This window comes from Microcebus murinus, chromosome 18, assembly GCF_040939455.1.
Source record: "Microcebus murinus isolate Inina chromosome 18, M.murinus_Inina_mat1.0, whole genome shotgun sequence".
NCBI classification, from domain to species: Eukaryota; Metazoa; Chordata; class Mammalia; order Primates; family Cheirogaleidae; genus Microcebus; species Microcebus murinus.
Window position 1 is genome coordinate 1849903 of NC_134121.1, and position 23517 is coordinate 1873419.

The following is a 23517-nucleotide window of genomic DNA, read 5'->3' on the forward strand; positions in this document are numbered from 1 at the left end:
TCCGAAAAGAAATGTAAAATGGGGCCTGTCGAGCAGGTGTGGGTGTGACTCCGGATCCCCCAACATCCAGTGCCACCACCAAAGATTCCTACAGTGTAGCCCATAGAACCTCCAAAGCAACAGGACGCAATCTGGTCACATACTCGCTCAAAATGACATCCTGGGAATTCTTCTGCAACTCCCTCCCCTCTCAGAATCTCAAGGTTCTCAAGGTTTCCTCCAGCATGTGGGTCCCACAGACCAGAGCTTTGGTCTGACACCTGACAGTCCAGATGCCACGCATGCTGCCGCGTGGCTGCGGTGTCCTGACTTGAAACAAGAGGAGGCCCCACGGTGCGGGCTGGGGCGCCAGGCACCGCGGCGGGCGCTGAGAGTGGGGGTGACCCCCACCCCGGGCCGCCGCCCCGCTCCCAGAAAGGGGACAGAACAAGAGGCAAAAAAAAAAAAAAAAAAGCCCAGGGCACCCGGTATTCCCAGGCGGCCTCCCATCCAAGTACTAACCAGGCTCGACGCTGCTTAGCTTCCGAGACCAGACGAGATCGGGCCCGTTCAGGGCAGAGTGGCCAGAGACGGCGGAGGGCGCCCCTGCCTCGCTCAAGAAGCCGAGCCTCTCTGCGCTTCCCCGCGCCAGCACTGACCCACACTGGGCCGGGCCTGTGGAGTTCCCCGGCCGGGTCTGGCGTGCTCCGCGGGACTGGCGTGGGGGGCGGGGCGGGGTGGGGGGGGGCCGTCCACACACACGCACAAACACACAATCACACACACACACACACACACACACACACACACACACACACACACACACACACGATGCACCTCCATGGCTGGACCCGCCAAGGTGGAGACCTTCCAGCCCCCCTCCTCTCCTCACCTGGCCTCCTTCACCTACCCGCCCCCACCCCAAGCGCGCCGCCTCTGCTGACTGCGCACGCGCGGGGAGCTTGACCTTTGCCCCCAGCCAGGGGCCGCCCTCCCGCACAAGCCCTGTCAGCTGCGCCCCCGCCCTGTGCCTGAGCTGCCCAATATTCCCCAGGGCCAGGGCTGGGGCACAGCTCATGGGGGAGGGGAGCGAGTGTAGGGGCGTCGCTCGGGATGTGTCCCATGGCTGGGGTGGCTTGGTTTGGGGGGCACTGAAGAAATCAGTCCCCTCCATCTCCTCCCTCTGGAAGGCACCCAAGCCCTTGGATAACTGCCGGCACCGGCACCGCTACCGTGGGGGCCGGGACCCTGCTCTGTGTCCTCCTGTGGCCCAGTCCAAGGGGCCTGGGCCTGGCCAGGGGTGGATTGGGCCCCAACCACCCCGGGGTGTGCACTTGCTAAAAGTCGGCAATTAGATATTGGATTCGAGCTTCATTGAGGTCATTTCACTAATGAATGCACCGAAAAGAGTTTCCTGATACATCTGTGAGGGTGGCAACTGAAAGAGAATTTTAAAGCTGACAGAATAGGCGAGGGAAGGCATAGGAGATTTCCACACCCAGCAAGGAAGCCTTTCCCGAAATGGAAGAAAGAAACGAGCAAACAGAGACACCGGTAGCCCGCAAGGATCAGAGTCTGCCCCTGAGAGAAAGTACCCTGACCAGGTTCACCCGTGGCTGGGTGGCGAGCTAGCGGCATTCAGAAGAGCGAGGCCCGCAGTCTGTGCGGAAGACACCTGCACTCGGGGGTGTGTGGCGGCACAATTCCCAAGCAGCTCCAGATGTTAATCCAAGGAGAAGCCAGGGAGTTCCCAACGCCCCAGCTGTCCTCAGCCCAAGACTGGCTGCTGTGGGAATGCGAAGCCCGGCTCCTTGTTTCAGAGCAGGACAACCATGAGGTGTGATGTACACACCGGGGTTCCCAGGAGGAACAGGCTGAAGCTGGGACTTGGCCTGAAAGTGTCCGCTCGCATGGCCACCCCCTTCCCCTTCCTGCTCCTCTACTCCTGGTGCCCCTCCATCCAGGGGCCAGACCTTAAAGAGTCACCGCAAGAGAATCCTGGTCCCAAAGGAGCCTTCTGGGGGACCCGTGCTGAGAGAGGTTGTGGGCATGGCCCGCTGGGGCTCTGCCCGACCCAGGGCTGAGAGATGCAACCTCCCAGCTCTGGGTCCCTGCAGGGGAAGCGTTGGCAAGCACAGGGCCAGTCCTCCAAAGGCCCAGGTGCAGGGAGCCCAGGCCAAGCAGCCTGTGGAAGATGCCACATGCCATGCCACCCCGGGAACAGGACTGTAAGCCCCGGCCCCTCCCTCCTCCTCCTCCTCCTTCTCCTCCTCCTCCTCCTCCTCCTCCTCCTCCTCCTCCTCCTCCTCCTCCTCCTCCTCCTCCTCCCTCCCACATGGTGCAGGGATCAGAGACACCTCAGACACTTGCTACCCAAAGTGCAAAGAGCATCCGTTGCTCCTCCAAACCCCCCGCCCAGCAGACCGCGTTGTCCAGCCAGCCCCCGGGCCTCCCTGGGGTGCGCAGCACAAAAGTGCAGACACCCACCGGACCCTCAATCTCAGTTTTCGGGTGTTTTTGCCACTCTAAGGACCCGCAGGCCAGCTGGGCCTTCTGGCAGGACAGAGAGCCCCGGAATCCGACGTGGAGAGCTGGGTGTATGTCCCCATCAGGAGGTGGTCCCCACCTCCGCGGCTCTCCCCTTGCGGGGAGCGGCAGCAGCCGGCAGCCGCGGGGCCTCAGATAAGACACCAGGCTGGGCCCCTGCGGCACACGGGGAGCACGTCCCCCGCAGGCCACTTAGCGAGGGCGGCAGGCGGACGGTCGGGTTGCGCGAGACACTGCGGCCGCCCTGCTACCGGGTTCTTGGGAGGGCGTCCTGGAACCAGCGTCCACACCAAGCCCTTGGAAGGACCAGGCGACGGAGGAGCCCCGTCAGGCAGGGGCCGAGGACGGTGACGGCCCGGGCATGGAGGAGCGTGTCAGGCAGGGCAGAGGACGGTGACAGGTACAGGCTGCGCGGGAAGGAGTCAGTCAGGCAGGGGCCGAGGAGGAGATGGGCTGGTTAAGGGTTAGGGTTAGAGTCAGGGCACAAGTCACAATCTCAAAGACCTGGAAGCGACCCGAGTGCCCATCGACCCACGAGTGCGTAAATAAAATGTGGCGCGTGGACACCACGGAGTGCTATTCGGCTGTGAGGAGCAGCGGTGAGAGGGCACCTCTCGTGGTTCTCCTGGCCAGAGCTGGACCCCGTTCCAGTAAGCCAAGTATCCCAAGAATGGACACACGAGCACCACGTGCTCGCGCTCACCAGCAAATGGGTACGAACCGACGGACACCTAAGTGGACACAGAGGAATCACCTTCATCGGGTGGGTGTCGGGCGGATGGGGGGAGGGGATGGGCATACACATCCACTAGGAATGGGGTGGGTGCGCACCCACTGGGGGATGGGCGCACTTGAAACTCTGACCCGAGGGGGGAGGCTGGGAGAGGGCAACGCACCCGACCTTAACATTGGGACCCCCACAATACGCTGGAACAACATGAGAGGTAAATGAATAAGAACACAGGGGGGAGTGGGGCAAGGGCAACACATGTCACCTGAATACTTATACTCCCATCATCTGCTTGAAAAGAGAGAGAAAAGAAAATGCAATCATAGAGATAAGAGACACTTTTTAAAAATCATGAATCCGAAGAGAAAAGTAAAAGGAGGCCTGTGGAGCAGGTCTGGGTGTGACTCCGGATCCCCCAACCTCCAGTGCCACCACCAGAGATTCCTACGTGTAGCCCATAGAACCCCAAAAGCAACGGGACGAGTTCTGGTCACATACTCCCTCAAAATGACATCCTGGCCTTCTTCTGGAACTCCCTCCCCTCTCAGACTCTCAAGGTTTCCTCCAGCGTGTCGGTTCCCACAGAGCAAAAGCTGTGTGGATCTGGCCATATCCACACACCCACGGGAGACAGGCAGGCAGGGCGCTGTGTGGAACTGGCTGTGTCCACTCACCCACTGGAGATAGGCAGGAAGGGCACAGTGTGGAAATGGCTGTGTCCACACACCCATGGGAGACAGGCAGGCGGGATGCAGTGTGGAGCTTGCTGTGTCCACACACCCACCGGAGACGTGCAGTTAAGGCGCTGTGTGGACGTGGCTGTGTCCACTCACCCATGGGAGACAGGCAGGTAGGGCACTGCGTGGAACTGGCTGTGTCCACACACCCACGGGAGACGGTCAGGCAGGGTCCTGTGGGGATGTGGCTGTGTCCACAATCCCAAGGAAGACGGTCTGGCAGGGTGCTGTGTGGGTCTGGTGTGTCCACACACTCACGGGACACAGGCAGGCTGGGCGCCGTGTGGACCTGGCTGTGTCCACACACCCATGGGAGATGGGAGGGCTGGGCGCTGTGTGGAACTGGCTGTGTCAACACACCCACGGGAGACTGGCAGGTAGGGCGCAGTGTGGAAATGACTGTGTTCACACACCCATGGGAGACGATCAGCCAGGGTGCTCTGTGGATCTGGCTGTGTCCACACACCCACGGGAGACAGGAAAGCTGGGCGCCGTGTGGATCTGGCTGTGTCCATAAATCCATGGGAGAAGGGCAGGCTAGGTGTTGTGTGGAACTGGTTGTGTCCACACACCAACGGGAGACGGGCAGGCAGGGCGCAGTGTGGAATTGGCTGTGTCCACACACCCACGGGTGACGGGCAGGGAGGGCGCATGTGGACCTTGCTGTGTCCACACACCCACTGCAGATGGCAGGTAGGGCGCTGTGTGTACTTGGCTGTGTCAACTCACCCATGGGAGACAGGCAGGTAGGGCGCTGCGTGGAACTGGCTGTGTCCACACACCATCGGGAGACTTTCAGGCAGGGTCCTGTGTGGATTTGGCTGTGTCCACAAACCCAAGGAAGACGGGCAGGCTGGGCGCAGTGTGGATGTGGCTGTGTCCACTCACCCACGGGAGATGGGCAGGCTGGGCGCTGTGTGGATCTGGCTGTGTCCACTCACCCAAAGGAGATGGGCAGGCTGGGCGCTGTGTGGATCTGGCTGTGTCCACTCACCCACAGGAGATGGGCAGGCGGGGGCAGTGTGGAACTGGCTGTGTTCAAACACCCACGGGAGACGGGCAGGCAGTGTGCAGTGTGGATCTGGCTGTGTCCACTCACCCATGGTTGACGGACAGGCAGGGCGCAGTGTGGATCTTGCCGTGTCCACACAACCACGGGAGACGGGCTGGCAGGGCGCTGTGTGGATCTGGCTGTGTCCAAACACCCATAAGAGACAGTCAGGCAGGGTGTTGTGTGGATTTGGCCGTGTCCAGACACCCACGAGAAACAGGCAGTAAGGGCGCTGTGTGGAACGGGCTGTGTCCACACACCCATGGGTGCCGTCAGGCAGTGTGCAGTGTGGAACTTGCTGTGTCCACACACCCAATGGAGATGGGCAGGAAGGGCGCTGTGTGGATGTGGTTGTATCCACTCACCCACGGGAGACAGGCAGGCAGGGCGCTGTGTGGATCTGTCTGTGTTCACACACACATGGGAGACGGTCAGGCAGGGTGCTGTGTGGATCTGGTGTGTCCACACACTCACAGGAACCAGGCAGGCTTGGGGTCGTGTGGATCTGCCTGTGTCCACACACCCATGGGAGACGGGAAGGCTGGGCGCTGTGTGGAACTTGCTGTGTCAACACACCCATGGGAGACAGGCAGGCAGGGCGCAGTGGGGAAATGGCTGTGTCCACACACCCACGAGAGCCGGGCAGGAAGGGCTCTGTGTGGAACTGGCTGTATCCACTCACCCACGGGAGACATGCAGGCAGAGCGCAGTGTGGATGTGGATGTGTCCACTCACCCACGAGAGACGGGCAGGCAGGGCGCAGTGTGGATCTGGCTGTGTCCACTCATGCATGGGTGACGAGAAGGCAGAGCGCAGTGTGGAACTGGCTATGTCCACACACCTACGGGAGATGGTCAGGCAGGGGTCTGTATGGAACTGGCTGTGTCCACACAAACACGGGAGACGAGCAGGCAGGGTGTAGTGTGGATCTGGCTGTGTCCACTCACCCATGGGTGACGGGCAGGCTAGGCGCAGTGTGGAACTGGCTGTGTCCACTCACCCATGGGAGACGGGCATGCAGGGCTCAGTATGGATGTGGCTGTGTCCAAAAACCCAAGGGAGATGGTCAGGCAGGGCGCATTGTGGATGTGGCTGTGTCCACTCATCCACGGGAGAAGGGCAGGCTGGGCGCCATATGGATCTGGCTGTGTCCACTCACCCATGGAAGATGGGCAGACAGGCCGCAGTGTGGATCTGGCTGTGTCCACTCACCCACGGTAGATGGGCAGGGAGGGCGCTGTGTGGATCTGGCTGTGTCCGCTCTCCCATGTGTGACGGGTAGGCAGGGCGAAGTGTGCAACTGGCTGTGTCCACACACCCACCGGAGACGGGCAGGCAGAGCGCAGTGTGGATGTGGCTGTGTGCACTCACCCATGGGAGACGGGCAGGTAGGGTGCAGTGTGGAACTGGCTGCATCTACACACCCAAGGGTGATGGGCAGGCATGGCGCAGTGTGTATCTGGCTGTGTCCACTCACCCATATGACACGGGCAGGCAGGGCGCAGTGTGGATCTTGCCGTGTCCACACCCCCACGGGAGACGAGCAGGCTGGGCGCCGTGTGGATCTGGCTGTGTCCACACACCCATGGAAGACGGGCAGGCAGGGCGCAGTGTGGAATTGGCTGTGTCCACTCACCCACCGGAGACGGGCAGGCAGGGCTCTGTGTAGAACTAGCTGTGTCCACACACAGACGGGAGACAGGCAGTCAAGGCGCAGTGTGGATCGGGCTGTGTACACTCACCCACGGGAGATGGGCAGGCTGGGCACCGTTTGGATCTAGCTGTGTCCACTAACCCACGGGAAACATGCAGGCAGGGTGCAGTGTGGAAATGGCTGTATCTACACACCCATGGGAGACAGTCAGGCAGGGTGCTGTGTGGATGTGGCTGTGTCCACACACCCATGGGAGACAGGCAGGCTGGGCGCCGTGTGGATCTGGCTGTGTCCACTCACCCACGGGAGACAGGCAGGCAGGGCGCAGTGTGGAACTGGCTGTATCTACACACCCATGGGAGACAGTCTGGCAGGGTGCTGTGTGGATGTGGCTGTGTACACACACCCACGGGAGACAGGCAGGCTGGGCGCCGTGTGGATCTGGCTGTGTCCGCACACTCACGGGAGACGGTCATTCAGGGCGCAGTGTGGATGTGGCTGTGTCCACTCACCAACAGGAGACAGGCAGGCAGGGCGCAGTGTGGAACTGGCTGTGTCCACTCTCCCACGGGAGACGGGCAGGCAGGTCGCAGTGTGCATGTGGCTGTGTCCTCTCACCCACGGGAGATGGGCAGGCAAGGCACTGTGTGGATGTGGCTGTGTCTACTCACCCAAGGGTGATGGGCAGGCAGGGCGCTGTGTGGATGTGGCTATGTCACTCACCCACAGGAGACGGGCAGGCAGGGCACAATGTGGATCTAGCTGTGTCCACTCAACCACGGGAGACGCGCAGGCTGGGCGCCGTGTGGATCTGGCTGTGTCCACAGACCCATGGGAGACGCGCAGGTAGGGCGCAGTGTGGAACTGGCTGTGGCCACACACCCACGGGAGACAGGCAGGCCGGGTGCAGTGTGGATGTGGCTGTGTCCACTCACCCACAGGTGATGGGCAGGCAGGGCACAGTGTGGATTTGGCTGTGTCCACTCACCCACGGGAGAAGGGAAGGCTGGGCGCTGTGTGGATCTGGCTGTGTCCACACACCCACGGGAGATGGGCAGGCAGGGCGCAGTGTAGATGTGGCTGTGTCCAATCACCCACGAGAGACGGGCAGGTAGGGCGCAGTGTGGAACTGGCTGTGTCCACTCACCCACGGGAGACAGGCAGGAAGGGCGCAGTGTGAATCTTGCCGTGTCCACACACCCACGGGAGAAGGGCAGGCAAGGCGCAGTGTGGAACTTGTTCTGTCCACACACCCACCAGAGACAGGCGGGCAGGGCGCAGTGTGGATGTGACTGTGTAAACTCACCGACGGGAGACGGGCAGTCAGGGCACAGTGTGGAACTGGCTGTGTCCACACACCAAAGGGACACAGGCAGGCAGGGCGCACTGTGGATCTAGCTGTGTCCACACACCCATCGGAGACGAGCAGGCCGTGCGTTGTGTCGATCTGGGTGTGTCAACACACCCATGGAGGACGGTCAGACAGGATGCCAGACCTTTGGTCTGAGACCTGACAGTCCAGATGGCACGCATGCTGCCCCGTGGCGGCGGTGTCACGGCTTGGGACAAGAGGAGGCCCCACGGTGCGGGATGGGGCGGCAGGCACCGCGACGGGCGCTGAGGGTGGGGGTGATCCGCCAGACCGCCGTCCCGCCGCGCTCCCAGCAAGGGGACAGAGCAACAGGCAAAAAAAAAAAAAAAAAGCCTACAGAACCCGGGATTCCCAGGCGGTCTCCCATCCAAGTACTAACCAGGCCGGACGCTGCTTAGCTTCGGAGATCAGAGGAGATGGGGGCATTGGGGTGGTGTGGCCGAAGACCGCGGAGGGCGCCCCTGCCCCGCTCAAGAAGCCAGCCTCACCGCGCTTCCCCGAATTAGCGCTGACCCACGCCGGGCCTGTGGAGTTGGCCGGCCCGGTCGGGTGGACTCCCGAGGAATGAGGTGAGGGACGGGGCGGGGTGGGGTGGGGTGGGGGGCTGTCTACACACACACACACACACACACAGACACGATGCACCTCCACGGCTGGACCCGCCAAGGTGGAGACCTTCCAGCCCCCCACCTCTCCTCACCTCGCCTCCTTCACCTACCCGCCCCCACCCCCAGCGCGCCGCCGCTGACTGCGCACGCGCGCTCACCCTTTGACCCCAGCCAGGGGCCGCCCTCCCGCACAACCCCTTTCAGCTGCGCCCCCCGCCCTGTGGGTGGGCGGGCTGCCGCCTATTCCCCAGGGCCAGGGCTGGGGCACAGCGCATGGGGGAGGGGAGCGAGTGTAGGGGCGTGTCTCGGGATGTGTCCCATGGCTGCGGTGGGGCGGCGTGGTTTGGGGGGCGCTGAAGGAATCAGTCCCCTCCATCTCCCACCTCTGGAAAACCCCCAAGCCCTTGGAGAACTGCCGGCACCGCTACCGTGGTTGCCGGGACCCTGCTCTGTGTCCTCCTGTGGCCCAGTCCAAGGGGCCTGGGCCTGGCCCGGGGCTGGATTGGACCCCAACCACCCTCGGGTGTGGACTCGCTAAAAGCCGGCGATTAGATATTGGATTCGAGCTTCCTTGAGGTCATTTCACTAATGAATGCACCGAAAAGAGTTTCCTAATCCATCTGTGAGGGTGGCAACTGAAAGAGAATTTTAAAGCTGACAGAATAGGCGAGGAAAGGCACAGGAGATTTCCAAACCCAGTAAGGAAGCCTTTCCCGAAATGGAAGAAAGAAACGAGCAAACAGAGACACCGGTAGCCCGCCCGGATCAGAGTCTGCTCCTTACAGAAAGTACCCTGACCAGGTTCACCCGTGGGTGGGTGGCGAGCCAGTGGCATTCAGAAGAGCGAGGCCCGCAGTCTGTGCAGAAGACACCTGCACTCGGGTGTGTGTGGCGGCACCATTCCCAAGCAGCTCCAAATGGTAATCCAAAGAGAAGCCAGGGAGTTCCCAACGCCCCAGGTGTCCTCAGCCCACGACTGGCTGCAGTGGGAATGCGAAGCCCGGCTCCTTGTCTCAGAGCGGGACAACCAGGGGGTGTGATGTACACCCCGGGGTTCCCAGGAGGATCAGGCTGAGGCTGGGACTTGGCCTGAAAATGTCCCCTCGCATGGGCACCCCCTTCCGCTTCCGGCTCCTCTACTCCTGGTGCCCCTCCATCCAGGGGCCAGACTTTAAGAAGTCACCCGCAGGAGAATCCTGGTCCCAAAGGAGCCTTCGGGGGGACCCGTGCTGAGAGAGGTTGTGGGCATGGCCCGCTGGGGCTCTGCCCGACCCAGGGCTGGGAGATGCAACCTCCCAGCTCCGGGTCCCTGCAGGAAGCCTTGGCAAGAACAGGGCCAGTCCTCCAAAGGCCCAGGTGTGGGGAGCCCAGGCCAGGCAGCCTGTGGAAGAAGCCACATGCCGTGCCACCCCGGGAACACGACTGCAGGTCGCGGCCCCTCCCACCTCCTCCCCGACATGGCGCAGGGCTCAGAGACACCTCGGACGCTGCTACCAAAATCCACAGGGCATCGGTTGCTCCTCCGAAGCCCCCGAGCAGACCGCGTTGTCCAGCCAGCCCCTGGGCCTCCCTGGGGTGCCCAGCACAAAAGTGCAGACAACCACCGGACTCGCAATATCAGTTGGAGGATGTTTCTGCCACTCTAAGGACCCGCAGGCCAGCTGGGCCTTCAGGCAGGACAGAGAGCCCCGGAATCCGACGTGGAGAGCTGCGTGGACGTCCCCATCAGGAGGCGGTCCCCACCTCCGCGGCTCTCCCCTTGCGGGGAGCGGCAGCCCCAGGGCCTCAGGGAAGACACCAGGCTGGGCCCCCGCGGCACAGCGGGGCACGACCCCGGCAGGCAGGCGACTTAGCGATGCCTGTGCCAGACTGCTGCGGCCGCCCTGCTGCCGGGTTCCTGGAGGGCTTCCTGGAATCAGCGTCCACACCAAGCCCCTGGAAGGCCCAGGCGACGGAGGAGCCGGTCAGGCAGGGGCCGAGGACGGTGACAGGCCGGGCGGGAAGGAGCCGGTCAGGCAGGGGCCCAGGACAGCGACGGGCCTGGCCGGGGAGGAGCGAGTCAGGCAGTGGCCCAGGTGGTGGGCCGGGCGGGGAGGAGCCTGTCAGGCAGGGGCAGAGGACGGTGACGGTGACGGTGACCTGACGTGGGCCGGGGCGGGAAGGAGCCGGTCAGGCAGGGGCAGGGGCCGAGGACAGTGACGGGCCTGGCGGGGCAGGAGCGCGTCAGGCAGGGGCAGAGGAGTTGGGCTGGGTAAGGGGTAGGGTGACAGTTAGGGCACAATTCACAATCGCAAAGATGTGGAAGCGACCCGAGTGCCCATCCATCCAGGAGTGCATTAATAACATGTGGCGCGTGGACACCACGGAGTGCTGTTCGGCTGTGAGGAGCAGCGGTGAGAGGGCGCCTCTCCTCTTCTCCTGGCCAGAGCTGGGACCCGTCCCAGTAGGCCAGGTATCCCAAGCATGGACACACGAGCACCACGTGCGCGCGCTCACCGGCAAATTGGTACGAACGGATGGACACCTAAGTGGACACAGAGGAATCACTGTCATCGGGTGGGTGTCGGGCGGGCGGGCGTGGGGAGGGGGTGGGCATACACATCCATTAGGGAGGGGGGGTGCGCACCAACTGGGGGATGGGCGCACTTGAAGCTCTGCCCCGAGGGGGGAGGCGGGGAAAGAGCAATGCACCCGACCTGAACATTGGTACCCCCACAATCCGCTGGGAGAAAATGAGAAATAAATAAGGAAACAGGGGGGAGGGGGGCACGGGCAACACATGTCACCTCAATACTTGTACTCCCATCATCTGCTTGAAAAGAGAGAGAGAAGAAAATGCAATAATAGAGATAAGAGACACTTTCTAAGAAAATGAATCCGAAAAGAAAAGTAAAAGGAGGCCTGTCCATCAGGTCTGGGTGTGAGTCCGGAGCCCCCAGCCTCCAGTGCCACCACCAGAGATTCCTACGTGTAGCCCATAGAACCCCAAAAGCAACGGGACGAGTTCTGGTGACATGCTCGCTCAAAATGACATCCTGGAATCCTTCCGGAGCTCCCTCCCCTCTCAGACTCCAGCGTGTCGGTTCCCACAGACCAGACCTTTGGTCTGAGACCTGACAGTCCAGATGCCACGCATGCTGCCGCGTGGCGGCGGTGTCGCGGCTTGGGACAAGAAGGAGGCCCCACGGTGCGGGCTGGGGCGGCAGGCACCGCGGCGGGCGCTGAGGGTGGGGGTGATCCGCCGGACCGCCGTCCCGCCGCGCTCCCAGCAAGGGGACAGAGCAACAGGCAAAAAAAAAAAAAAAAAGCCTACGGCACCCGGGATGCCCAGGCGGTCTCCCATCCAAGTACTAGCCAGGCCCGACGCTGCTTAGCTTCGGAGATCAGACGAGACGGGGCGCGTTCGGGGTGGTGTGACCGTAGACGGCGGAGGGCGCCCCTGCCCCGCTCAAGAAGCCAGCCTCACCGCGCTTCCCCGCGATAGCGCTGACCCGACTGAGGTGAGGGACGGGGCGGGGCGGGGTGGGGTGGAGGGCTGTCCACACACACACACACACACACACACACACACACACACACACACACACACACACACGATGCGCCTGCACGGCTGGACCTGCCAAGGTGGAAACCATCCAGCCCCCCTCCTCTCCTCACCTCGCCTCCTTCACCTACCCGCCCCCACCCCCAGCGCGCCGCTGCTGACTGCGCACGCGCGCGCGGCGTGCTCACCCTTTGACCCCAGCCAGGGGCCGCCCTCCCGCACAACCCCTTTCAGCTGCGCCCCCCGCCCTGTGGGTGGGCGGGCTGCCGCCTATTCCCCAGGGCCAGGGCTGGGGCACAGCGCATGGGGGAGGGGAGCGAGTGTAGGGGCGTGTCTCGGGATGTGTCCCATGGCTGCGGTGGGGCGGCGTGGTTTGGGGGGCGCTGAAGGAATCAGTCCCCTCCATCTCCCACCTCTGGAAAACCCCCAAGCCCTTGGAGAACTGCCGGCACCGCTACCGTGGTTGCCGGGACCCTGCTCTGTGTCCTCCTGTGGCCCAGTCCAAGGGGCCTGGGCCTGGCCCGGGGCTGGATTGGACCCCAACCACCCTCGGGTGTGGACTCGCTAAAAGCCGGCGATTAGATATTGGATTCGAGCTTCCTTGAGGTCATTTCACTAATGAATGCACCGAAAAGAGTTTCCTAATCCATCTGTGAGGGTGGCAACTGAAAGAGAATTTTAAAGCTGACAGAATAGGCGAGGAAAGGCACAGGAGATTTCCAAACCCAGTAAGGAAGCCTTTCCCGAAATGGAAGAAAGAAACGAGCAAACAGAGACACCGGTAGCCCGCCCGGATCAGAGTCTGCTCCTTACAGAAAGTACCCTGACCAGGTTCACCCGTGGGTGGGTGGCGAGCCAGTGGCATTCAGAAGAGCGAGGCCCGCAGTCTGTGCAGAAGACACCTGCACTCGGGTGTGTGTGGCGGCACCATTCCCAAGCAGCTCCAAATGGTAATCCAAAGAGAAGCCAGGGAGTTCCCAACGCCCCAGGTGTCCTCAGCCCACGACTGGCTGCAGTGGGAATGCGAAGCCCGGCTCCTTGTCTCAGAGCGGGACAACCAGGGGGTGTGATGTACACCCCGGGGTTCCCAGGAGGATCAGGCTGAGGCTGGGACTTGGCCTGAAAATGTCCCCTCGCATGGGCACCCCCTTCCGCTTCCGGCTCCTCTACTCCTGGTGCCCCTCCATCCAGGGGCCAGAGTTTAAGAAGTCACCCGCAGGAGAATCCTGGTCCCAAAGGAGCCTTCGGGGGGACCCGTGCTGAGAGAGGTTGTGGGCATGGCCCGCTGGGGCTCTGCCCGACCCAGGGCTGGGAGATGCAACCTCCCAGCTCCGGGTCCCTGCAGGAAGCCTTGGCAAGAACAGGGCCAGTCCTCCAAAGGCCCAGGTGTGGGGAGCCCAGGCCAGGCAGCCTGTGGAAGAAGCCACATGCCGTGCCACCCCGGGAACACGACTGCAGGTCGCGGCCCCTCCCACCTCCTCCCCGACATGGCGCAGGGCTCAGAGACACCTCGGACGCTGCTACCAAAATCCACAGGGCATCGGTTGCTCCTCCGAAGCCCCCGAGCAGACCGCGTTGTCCAGCCAGCCCCTGGGCCTCCCTGGGGTGCCCAGCACAAAAGTGCAGACAACCACCGGACTCGCAATATCAGTTGGAGGATGTTTCTGCCACTCTAAGGACCCGCAGGCCAGCTGGGCCTTCAGGCAGGACAGAGAGCCCCGGAATCCGACGTGGAGAGCTGCGTGGACGTCCCCATCAGGAGGCGGTCCCCACCTCCGCGGCTCTCCCCTTGCGGGGAGCGGCAGCCCCAGGGCCTCAGGGAAGACACCAGGCTGGGCCCCCGCGGCACAGCGGGGCACGACCCCGGCAGGCAGGCGACTTAGCGATGCCTGTGCCAGACTGCTGCGGCCGCCCTGCTGCCGGGTTCCTGGAGGGCTTCCTGGAATCAGCGTCCACACCAAGCCCCTGGAAGGCCCAGGCGACGGAGGAGCCGGTCAGGCAGGGGCCGAGGACGGTGACAGGCCGGGCGGGAAGGAGCCGGTCAGGCAGGGGCCCAGGACAGCGACGGGCCTGGCCGGGGAGGAGCGAGTCAGGCAGTGGCCCAGGTGGTGGGCCGGGCGGGGAGGAGCCTGTCAGGCAGGGGCAGAGGACGGTGACGGTGACGGTGACCTGACGTGGGCCGGGGCGGGAAGGAGCCGGTCAGGCAGGGGCAGGGGCCGAGGACAGTGACGGGCCTGGCGGGGCAGGAGCGCGTCAGGCAGGGGCAGAGGAGTTGGGCTGGGTAAGGGGTAGGGTGACAGTTAGGGCACAATTCACAATCGCAAAGATGTGGAAGCGACCCGAGTGCCCATCCATCCAGGAGTGCATTAATAACATGTGGCGCGTGGACACCACGGAGTGCTGTTCGGCTGTGAGGAGCAGCGGTGAGAGGGCGCCTCTCCTCTTCTCCTGGCCAGAGCTGGGACCCGTCCCAGTAGGCCAGGTATCCCAAGCATGGACACACGAGCACCACGTGCGCGCGCTCACCGGCAAATTGGTACGAACGGATGGACACCTAAGTGGACACAGAGGAATCACTGTCATCGGGTGGGTGTCGGGCGGGCGGGCGTGGGGAGGGGGTGGGCATACACATCCATTAGGGAGGGGGGGTGCGCACCAACTGGGGGATGGGCGCACTTGAAGCTCTGCCCCGAGGGGGGAGGCGGGGAAAGAGCAATGCACCCGACCTGAACATTGGTACCCCCACAATCCGCTGGGAGAAAATGAGAAATAAATAAGGAAACAGGGGGGAGGGGGGCACGGGCAACACATGTCACCTCAATACTTGTACTCCCATCATCTGCTTGAAAAGAGAGAGAGAAGAAAATGCAATAATAGAGATAAGAGACACTTTCTAAGAAAATGAATCCGAAAAGAAAAGTAAAAGGAGGCCTGTCCAGCAGGTCTGGGTGTGAGTCCGGAGCCCCCAGCCTCCAGTGCCACCACCAGAGATTCCTACGTGTAGCCCATAGAACCCCAAAAGCAACGGGACGAGTTCTGGTGACATGCTCGCTCAAAATGACATCCTGGAATCCTTCCGGAGCTCCCTCCCCTCTCAGACTCCAGCGTGTCGGTTCCCACAGACCAGACCTTTGGTCTGAGACCTGACAGTCCAGATGCCACGCATGCTGCCGCGTGGCGGCGGTGTCGCGGCTTGGGACAAGAAGGAGGCCCCACGGTGCGGGCTGGGGCGGCAGGCACCGCGGCGGGCGCTGAGGGTGGGGGTGATCCGCCGGACCGCCGTCCCGCCGCGCTCCCAGCAAGGGGACAGAGCAACAGGCAAAAAAAAAAAAAAAAAGCCTACGGCACCCGGGATGCCCAGGCGGTCTCCCATCCAAGTACTAGCCAGGCCCGACGCTGCTTAGCTTCGGAGATCAGACGAGACGGGGCGCGTTCGGGGTGGTGTGACCGTAGACGGCGGAGGGCGCCCCTGCCCCGCTCAAGAAGCCAGCCTCACCGCGCTTCCCCGCGATAGCGCTGACCCGACTGAGGTGAGGGACGGGGCGGGGCGGGGTGGGGTGGAGGGCTGTCCACACACACACACACACACACACACACACACACACACACACACACACACGATGCGCCTGCACGGCTGGACCTGCCAAGGTGGAAACCATCCAGCCCCCCTCCTCTCCTCACCTCGCCTCCTTCACCTACCCGCCCCCACCCCCAGCGCGCCGCTGCTGACTGCGCACGCGCGCGCGGCGCGCTCACCCTTTGACCCCAGCCAGGGGCCGCCCTCCCGCACAACCCCTTTCAGCTGCGCCCCCCGCCCTGTGGGTGGGCGGGCTGCCGCCTATTCCCCAGGGCCAGGGCTGGGGCACAGCGCATGGGGGAGGGGAGCGAGTGTAGGGGCGTGTCTCGGGATGTGTCCCATGGCTGCGGTGGGGCGGCGTGGTTTGGGGGGCGCTGAAGGAATCAGTCCCCTCCATCTCCCACCTCTGGAAAACCCCCAAGCCCTTGGAGAACTGCCGGCACCGCTACCGTGGTTGCCGGGACCCTGCTCTGTGTCCTCCTGTGGCCCAGTCCAAGGGGCCTGGGCCTGGCCCGGGGCTGGATTGGACCCCAACCACCCTCGGGTGTGGACTCGCTAAAAGCCGGCGATTAGATATTGGATTCGAGCTTCCTTGAGGTCATTTCACTAATGAATGCACCGAAAAGAGTTTCCTAATCCATCTGTGAGGGTGGCAACTGAAAGAGAATTTTAAAGCTGACAGAATAGGCGAGGAAAGGCACAGGAGATTTCCAAACCCAGTAAGGAAGCCTTTCCCGAAATGGAAGAAAGAAACGAGCAAACAGAGACACCGGTAGCCCGCCCGGATCAGAGTCTGCTCCTTACAGAAAGTACCCTGACCAGGTTCACCCGTGGGTGGGTGGCGAGCCAGTGGCATTCAGAAGAGCGAGGCCCGCAGTCTGTGCAGAAGACACCTGCACTCGGGTGTGTGTGGCGGCACCATTCCCAAGCAGCTCCAAATGGTAATCCAAAGAGAAGCCAGGGAGTTCCCAACGCCCCAGGTGTCCTCAGCCCACGACTGGCTGCAGTGGGAATGCGAAGCCCGGCTCCTTGTCTCAGAGCGGGACAACCAGGGGGTGTGATGTACACCCCGGGGTTCCCAGGAGGATCAGGCTGAGGCTGGGACTTGGCCTGAAAATGTCCCCTCGCATGGGCACCCCCTTCCGCTTCCGGCTCCTCTACTCCTGGTGCCCCTCCATCCAGGGGCCAGAGTTTAAGAAGTCACCCGCAGGAGAATCCTGGTCCCAAAGGAGCCTTCGGGGGGACCCGTGCTGAGAGAGGTTGTGGGCATGGCCCGCTGGGGCTCTGCCCGACCCAGGGCTGGGAGATGCAACCTCCCAGCTCCGGGTCCCTGCAGGAAGCCTTGGCAAGAACAGGGCCAGTCCTCCAAAGGCCCAGGTGTGGGGAGCCCAGGCCAGGCAGCCTGTGGAAGAAGCCACATGCCGTGCCACCCCGGGAACACGACTGCAGGTCGCGGCCCCTCCCACCTCCTCCCCGACATGGCGCAGGGCTCAGAGACACCTCGGACGCTGCTACCAAAATCCACAGGGCATCGGTTGCTCCTCCGAAGCCCCCGAGCAGACCGCGTTGTCCAGCCAGCCCCTGGGCCTCCCTGGGGTGCCCAGCACAAAAGTGCAGACAACCACCGGACTCGCAATATCAGTTGGAGGATGTTTCTGCCACTCTAAGGACCCGCAGGCCAGCTGGGCCTTCAGGCAGGACAGAGAGCCCCGGAATCCGACGTGGAGAGCTGCGTGGACGTCCCCATCAGGAGGCGGTCCCCACCTCCGCGGCTCTCCCCTTGCGGGGAGCGGCAGCCCCAGGGCCTCAGGGAAGACACCAGGCTGGGCCCCCGCGGCACAGCGGGGCACGACCCCGGCAGGCAGGTGACTTAGCGATGCCTGTGCCAGACTGCTGCGGCCGCCCTGCTGCCGGGTTCCTGGAGGGCTTCCTGGAATCAGCGTCCACACCAAGCCCCTGGAAGGCCCAGGCGACGGAGGAGCCGGTCAGGCAGGGGCCGAGGACGGTGACAGGCCGGGCGGGAAGGAGCCGGTCAGGCAGGGGCCCAGGACAGCGACGGGCCTGGCCGGGGAGGAGCGAGTCAGGCAGTGGCCCAGGTGGTGGGCCGGGCGGGGAGGAGCCTGTCAGGCAGGGGCAGAGGACGGTGACGGTGACGGTGACCTGACGTGGGCCGGGGCGGGAAGGAGCCGGTCAGGCAGGGGCAGGGGCCGAGGACAGTGACGGGCCTGGCGGGGCAGGAGCGCGTCAGGCAGGGGCAGAGGAGTTGGGCTGGGTAAGGGGTAGGGTGACAGTTAGGGCACAATTCACAATCGCAAAGATGTGGAAGCGACCCGAGTGCCCATCCATCCAGGAGTGCATTAATAACATGTGGCGCGTGGACACCACGGAGTGCTGTTCGGCTGTGAGGAGCAGCGGTGAGAGGGCGCCTCTCCTCTTCTCCTGGCCAGAGCTGGGACCCGTCCCAGTAGGCCAGGTATCCCAAGCATGGACACACGAGCACCACGTGCGCGCGCTCACCGGCAAATTGGTACGAACGGATGGACACCTAAGTGGACACAGAGGAATCACTGTCATCGGGTGGGTGTCGGGCGGGCGGGCGTGGGGAGGGGGTGGGCATACACATCCATTAGGGAGGGGGGGTGCGCACCAACTGGGGGATGGGCGCACTTGAAGCTCTGCCCCGAGGGGGGAGGCGGGGAAAGAGCAATGCACCCGACCTGAACATTGGTACCCCCACAATCCGCTGGGAGAAAATGAGAAATAAATAAGGAAACAGGGGGGAGGGGGGCACGGGCAACACATGTCACCTCAATACTTGTACTCCCATCATCTGCTTGAAAAGAGAGAGAGAAGAAAATGCAATAATAGAGATAAGAGACACTTTCTAAGAAAATGAATCCGAAAAGAAAAGTAAAAGGAGGCCTGTCCAGCAGGTCTGGGTGTGAGTCCGGAGCCCCCAGCCTCCAGTGCCACCACCAGAGATTCCTACGTGTAGCCCATAGAACCCCAAAAGCAACGGGACGAGTTCTGGTGACATGCTCGCTCAAAATGACATCCTGGAATCCTTCCGGAGCTCCCTCCCCTCTCAGACTCCAGCGTGTCGGTTCCCACAGACCAGACCTTTGGTCTGAGACCTGACAGTCCAGATGCCACGCATGCTGCCGCGTGGCGGCGGTGTCGCGGCTTGGGACAAGAAGGAGGCCCCACGGTGCGGGCTGGGGCGGCAGGCACCGCGGCGGGCGCTGAGGGTGGGGGTGATCCGCCGGACCGCCGTCCCGCCGCGCTCCCAGCAAGGGGACAGAGCAACAGGCAAAAAAAAAAAAAAAAAGCCTACGGCACCCGGGATGCCCAGGCGGTCTCCCATCCAAGTACTAGCCAGGCCCGACGCTGCTTAGCTTCGGAGATCAGACGAGACGGGGCGCGTTCGGGGTGGTGTGACCGTAGACGGCGGAGGGCGCCCCTGCCCCGCTCAAGAAGCCAGCCTCACCGCGCTTCCCCGCGATAGCGCTGACCCGACTGAGGTGAGGGACGGGGCGGGGCGGGGTGGGGTGGAGGGCTGTCCACACACACACACACACACACACACACACACACACACACGATGCGCCTGCACGGCTGGACCTGCCAAGGTGGAAACCATCCAGCCCCCCTCCTCTCCTCACCTCGCCTCCTTCACCTACCCGCCCCCACCCCCAGCGCGCCGCTGCTGACTGCGCACGCGCGCGCGGCGCGCTCACCCTTTGACCCCAGCCAGGGGCCGCCCTCCCGCACAACCCCTTTCAGCTGCGCCCCCCGCCCTGTGGGTGGGCGGGCTGCCGCCTATTCCCCAGGGCCAGGGCTGGGGCACAGCGCATGGGGGAGGGGAGCGAGTGTAGGGGCGTGTCTCGGGATGTGTCCCATGGCTGCGGTGGGGCGGCGTGGTTTGGGGGGCGCTGAAGGAATCAGTCCCCTCCATCTCCCACCTCTGGAAAACCCCCAAGCCCTTGGAGAACTGCCGGCACCGCTACCGTGGTTGCCGGGACCCTGCTCTGTGTCCTCCTGTGGCCCAGTCCAAGGGGCCTGGGCCTGGCCCGGGGCTGGATTGGACCCCAACCACCCTCGGGTGTGGACTCGCTAAAAGCCGGCGATTAGATATTGGATTCGAGCTTCCTTGAGGTCATTTCACTAATGAATGCACCGAAAAGAGTTTCCTAATCCATCTGTGAGGGTGGCAACTGAAAGAGAATTTTAAAGCTGACAGAATAGGCGAGGAAAGGCACAGGAGATTTCCAAACCCAGTAAGGAAGCCTTTCCCGAAATGGAAGAAAGAAACGAGCAAACAGAGACACCGGTAGCCCGCCCGGATCAGAGTCTGCTCCTTACAGAAAGTACCCTGACCAGGTTCACCCGTGGGTGGGTGGCGAGCCAGTGGCATTCAGAAGAGCGAGGCCCGCAGTCTGTGCAGAAGACACCTGCACTCGGGTGTGTGTGGCGGCACCATTCCCAAGCAGCTCCAAATGGTAATCCAAAGAGAAGCCAGGGAGTTCCCAACGCCCCAGGTGTCCTCAGCCCACGACTGGCTGCAGTGGGAATGCGAAGCCCGGCTCCTTGTCTCAGAGCGGGACAACCAGGGGGTGTGATGTACACCCCGGGGTTCCCAGGAGGATCAGGCTGAGGCTGGGACTTGGCCTGAAAATGTCCCCTCGCATGGGCACCCCCTTCCGCTTCCGGCTCCTCTACTCCTGGTGCCCCTCCATCCAGGGGCCAGACTTTAAGAAGTCACCCGCAGGAGAATCCTGGTCCCAAAGGAGCCTTCGGGGGGACCCGTGCTGAGAGAGGTTGTGGGCATGGCCCGCTGGGGCTCTGCCCGACCCAGGGCTGGGAGATGCAACCTCCCAGCTCCGGGTCCCTGCAGGAAGCCTTGGCAAGAACAGGGCCAGTCCTCCAAAGGCCCAGGTGTGGGGAGCCCAGGCCAGGCAGCCTGTGGAAGAAGCCACATGCCGTGCCACCCCGGGAACACGACTGCAGGTCGCGGCCCCTCCCACCTCCTCCCCGACATGGCGCAGGGCTCAGAGACACCTCGGACGCTGCTACCAAAATCCACAGGGCATCGGTTGCTCCTCCGAAGCCCCCGAGCAGACCGCGTTGTCCAGCCAGCCCCTGGGCCTCCCTGGGGTGCCCAGCACAAAAGTGCAGACAACCACCGGACTCGCAATATCAGTTGGAGGATGTTTCTGCCACTCTAAGGACCCGCAGGCCAGCTGGGCCTTCAGGCAGGACAGAGAGCCCCGGAATCCGACGTGGAGAGCTGCGTGGACGTCCCCATCAGGAGGCGGTCCCCACCTCCGCGGCTCTCCCCTTGCGGGGAGCGGCAGCCCCAGGGCCTCAGGGAAGACACCAGGCTGGGCCCCCGCGGCACAGCGGGGCACGACCCCGGCAGGCAGGCGACTTAGCGATGCCTGTGCCAGACTGCTGCGGCCGCCCTGCTGCCGGGTTCCTGGAGGGCTTCCTGGAATCAGCGTCCACACCAAGCCCCTGGAAGGCCCAGGCGACGGAGGAGCCGGTCAGGCAGGGGCCGAGGACGGTGACAGGCCGGGCGGGAAGGAGCCGGTCAGGCAGGGGCCCAGGACAGCGACGGGCCTGGCCGGGGAGGAGCGAGTCAGGCAGTGGCCCAGGTGGTGGGCCGGGCGGGGAGGAGCCTGTCAGGCAGGGGCAGAGGACGGTGACGGTGACGGTGACCTGACGTGGGCCGGGGCGGGAAGGAGCCGGTCAGGCAGGGGCAGGGGCCGAGGACAGTGACGGGCCTGGCGGGGCAGGAGCGCGTCAGGCAGGGGCAGAGGAGTTGGGCTGGGTAAGGGGTAGGGTGACAGTTAGGGCACAATTCACAATCGCAAAGATGTGGAAGCGACCCGAGTGCCCATCCATCCAGGAGTGCATTAATAACATGTGGCGCGTGGACACCACGGAGTGCTGTTCGGCTGTGAGGAGCAGCGGTGAGAGGGCGCCTCTCCTCTTCTCCTGGCCAGAGCTGGGACCCGTCCCAGTAGGCCAGGTATCCCAAGCATGGACACACGAGCACCACGTGCGCGCGCTCACCGGCAAATTGGTACGAACGGATGGACACCTAAGTGGACACAGAGGAATCACTGTCATCGGGTGGGTGTCGGGCGGGCGGGCGTGGGGAGGGGGTGGGCATACACATCCATTAGGGAGGGGGGGTGCGCACCAACTGGGGGATGGGCGCACTTGAAGCTCTGCCCCGAGGGGGGAGGCGGGGAAAGAGCAATGCACCCGACCTGAACATTGGTACCCCCACAATCCGCTGGGAGAAAATGAGAAATAAATAAGGAAACAGGGGGGAGGGGGGCACGGGCAACACATGTCACCTCAATACTTGTACTCCCATCATCTGCTTGAAAAGAGAGAGAGAAGAAAATGCAATAATAGAGATAAGAGACACTTTCTAAGAAAATGAATCCGAAAAGAAAAGTAAAAGGAGGCCTGTCCAGCAGGTCTGGGTGTGAGTCCGGAGCCCCCAGCCTCCAGTGCCACCACCAGAGATTCCTACGTGTAGCCCATAGAACCCCAAAAGCAACGGGACGAGTTCTGGTGACATGCTCGCTCAAAATGACATCCTGGAATCCTTCCGGAGCTCCCTCCCCTCTCAGACTCCAGCGTGTCGGTTCCCACAGACCAGACCTTTGGTCTGAGACCTGACAGTCCAGATGCCACGCATGCTGCCGCGTGGCGGCGGTGTCGCGGCTTGGGACAAGAAGGAGGCCCCACGGTGCGGGCTGGGGCGGCAGGCACCGCGGCGGGCGCTGAGGGTGGGGGTGATCCGCCGGACCGCCGTCCCGCCGCGCTCCCAGCAAGGGGACAGAGCAACAGGCAAAAAAAAAAAAAAAAAGCCTACGGCACCCGGGATGCCCAGGCGGTCTCCCATCCAAGTACTAGCCAGGCCCGACGCTGCTTAGCTTCGGAGATCAGACGAGACGGGGCGCGTTCGGGGTGGTGTGACCGTAGACGGCGGAGGGCGCCCCTGCCCCGCTCAAGAAGCCAGCCTCACCGCGCTTCCCCGCGATAGCGCTGACCCGACTGAGGTGAGGGACGGGGCGGGGCGGGGTGGGGTGGAGGGCTGTCCACACACACACACACACACACACACACACACACACACACACACACACACACACGATGCGCCTGCACGGCTGGACCTGCCAAGGTGGAAACCATCCAGCCCCCCTCCTCTCCTCACCTCGCCTCCTTCACCTACCCGCCCCCACCCCCAGCGCGCCGCTGCTGACTGCGCACGCGCGCGCGGCGTGCTCACCCTTTGACCCCAGCCAGGGGCCGCCCTCCCGCACAACCCCTTTCAGCTGCGCCCCCCGCCCTGTGGGTGGGCGGGCTGCCGCCTATTCCCCAGGGCCAGGGCTGGGGCACAGCGCATGGGGGAGGGGAGCGAGTGTAGGGGCGTGTCTCGGGATGTGTCCCATGGCTGCGGTGGGGCGGCGTGGTTTGGGGGGCGCTGAAGGAATCAGTCCCCTCCATCTCCCACCTCTGGAAAACCCCCAAGCCCTTGGAGAACTGCCGGCACCGCTACCGTGGTTGCCGGGACCCTGCTCTGTGTCCTCCTGTGGCCCAGTCCAAGGGGCCTGGGCCTGGCCCGGGGCTGGATTGGACCCCAACCACCCTCGGGTGTGGACTCGCTAAAAGCCGGCGATTAGATATTGGATTCGAGC

The 23517-nt window shown here is 63.3% G+C and overlaps 5 pseudogenes; all 5 read right to left on the reverse strand.

Annotated features, from left to right (window-relative positions):
• Nucleotides 1–452: 452 nt before the first annotated feature.
• LOC142862185 (uncharacterized) lies at nt 453–571 on the reverse strand (annotated as a pseudogene).
• An 11413-nt stretch (nt 572–11984) lies between these two features.
• Nucleotides 11985–12103, reverse strand: LOC142862130 (uncharacterized; annotated as a pseudogene).
• A 3455-nt stretch (nt 12104–15558) lies between these two features.
• On the reverse strand, nt 15559–15677 carry LOC142862131 (uncharacterized; annotated as a pseudogene).
• Nucleotides 15678–19126: 3449 nt separating this feature from the next.
• On the reverse strand, nt 19127–19245 carry LOC142862133 (uncharacterized; annotated as a pseudogene).
• Nucleotides 19246–22684: 3439 nt separating this feature from the next.
• Nucleotides 22685–22803, reverse strand: LOC142862134 (uncharacterized; annotated as a pseudogene).
• Between the last annotated feature and the right edge of the window lie 714 nt (nt 22804–23517).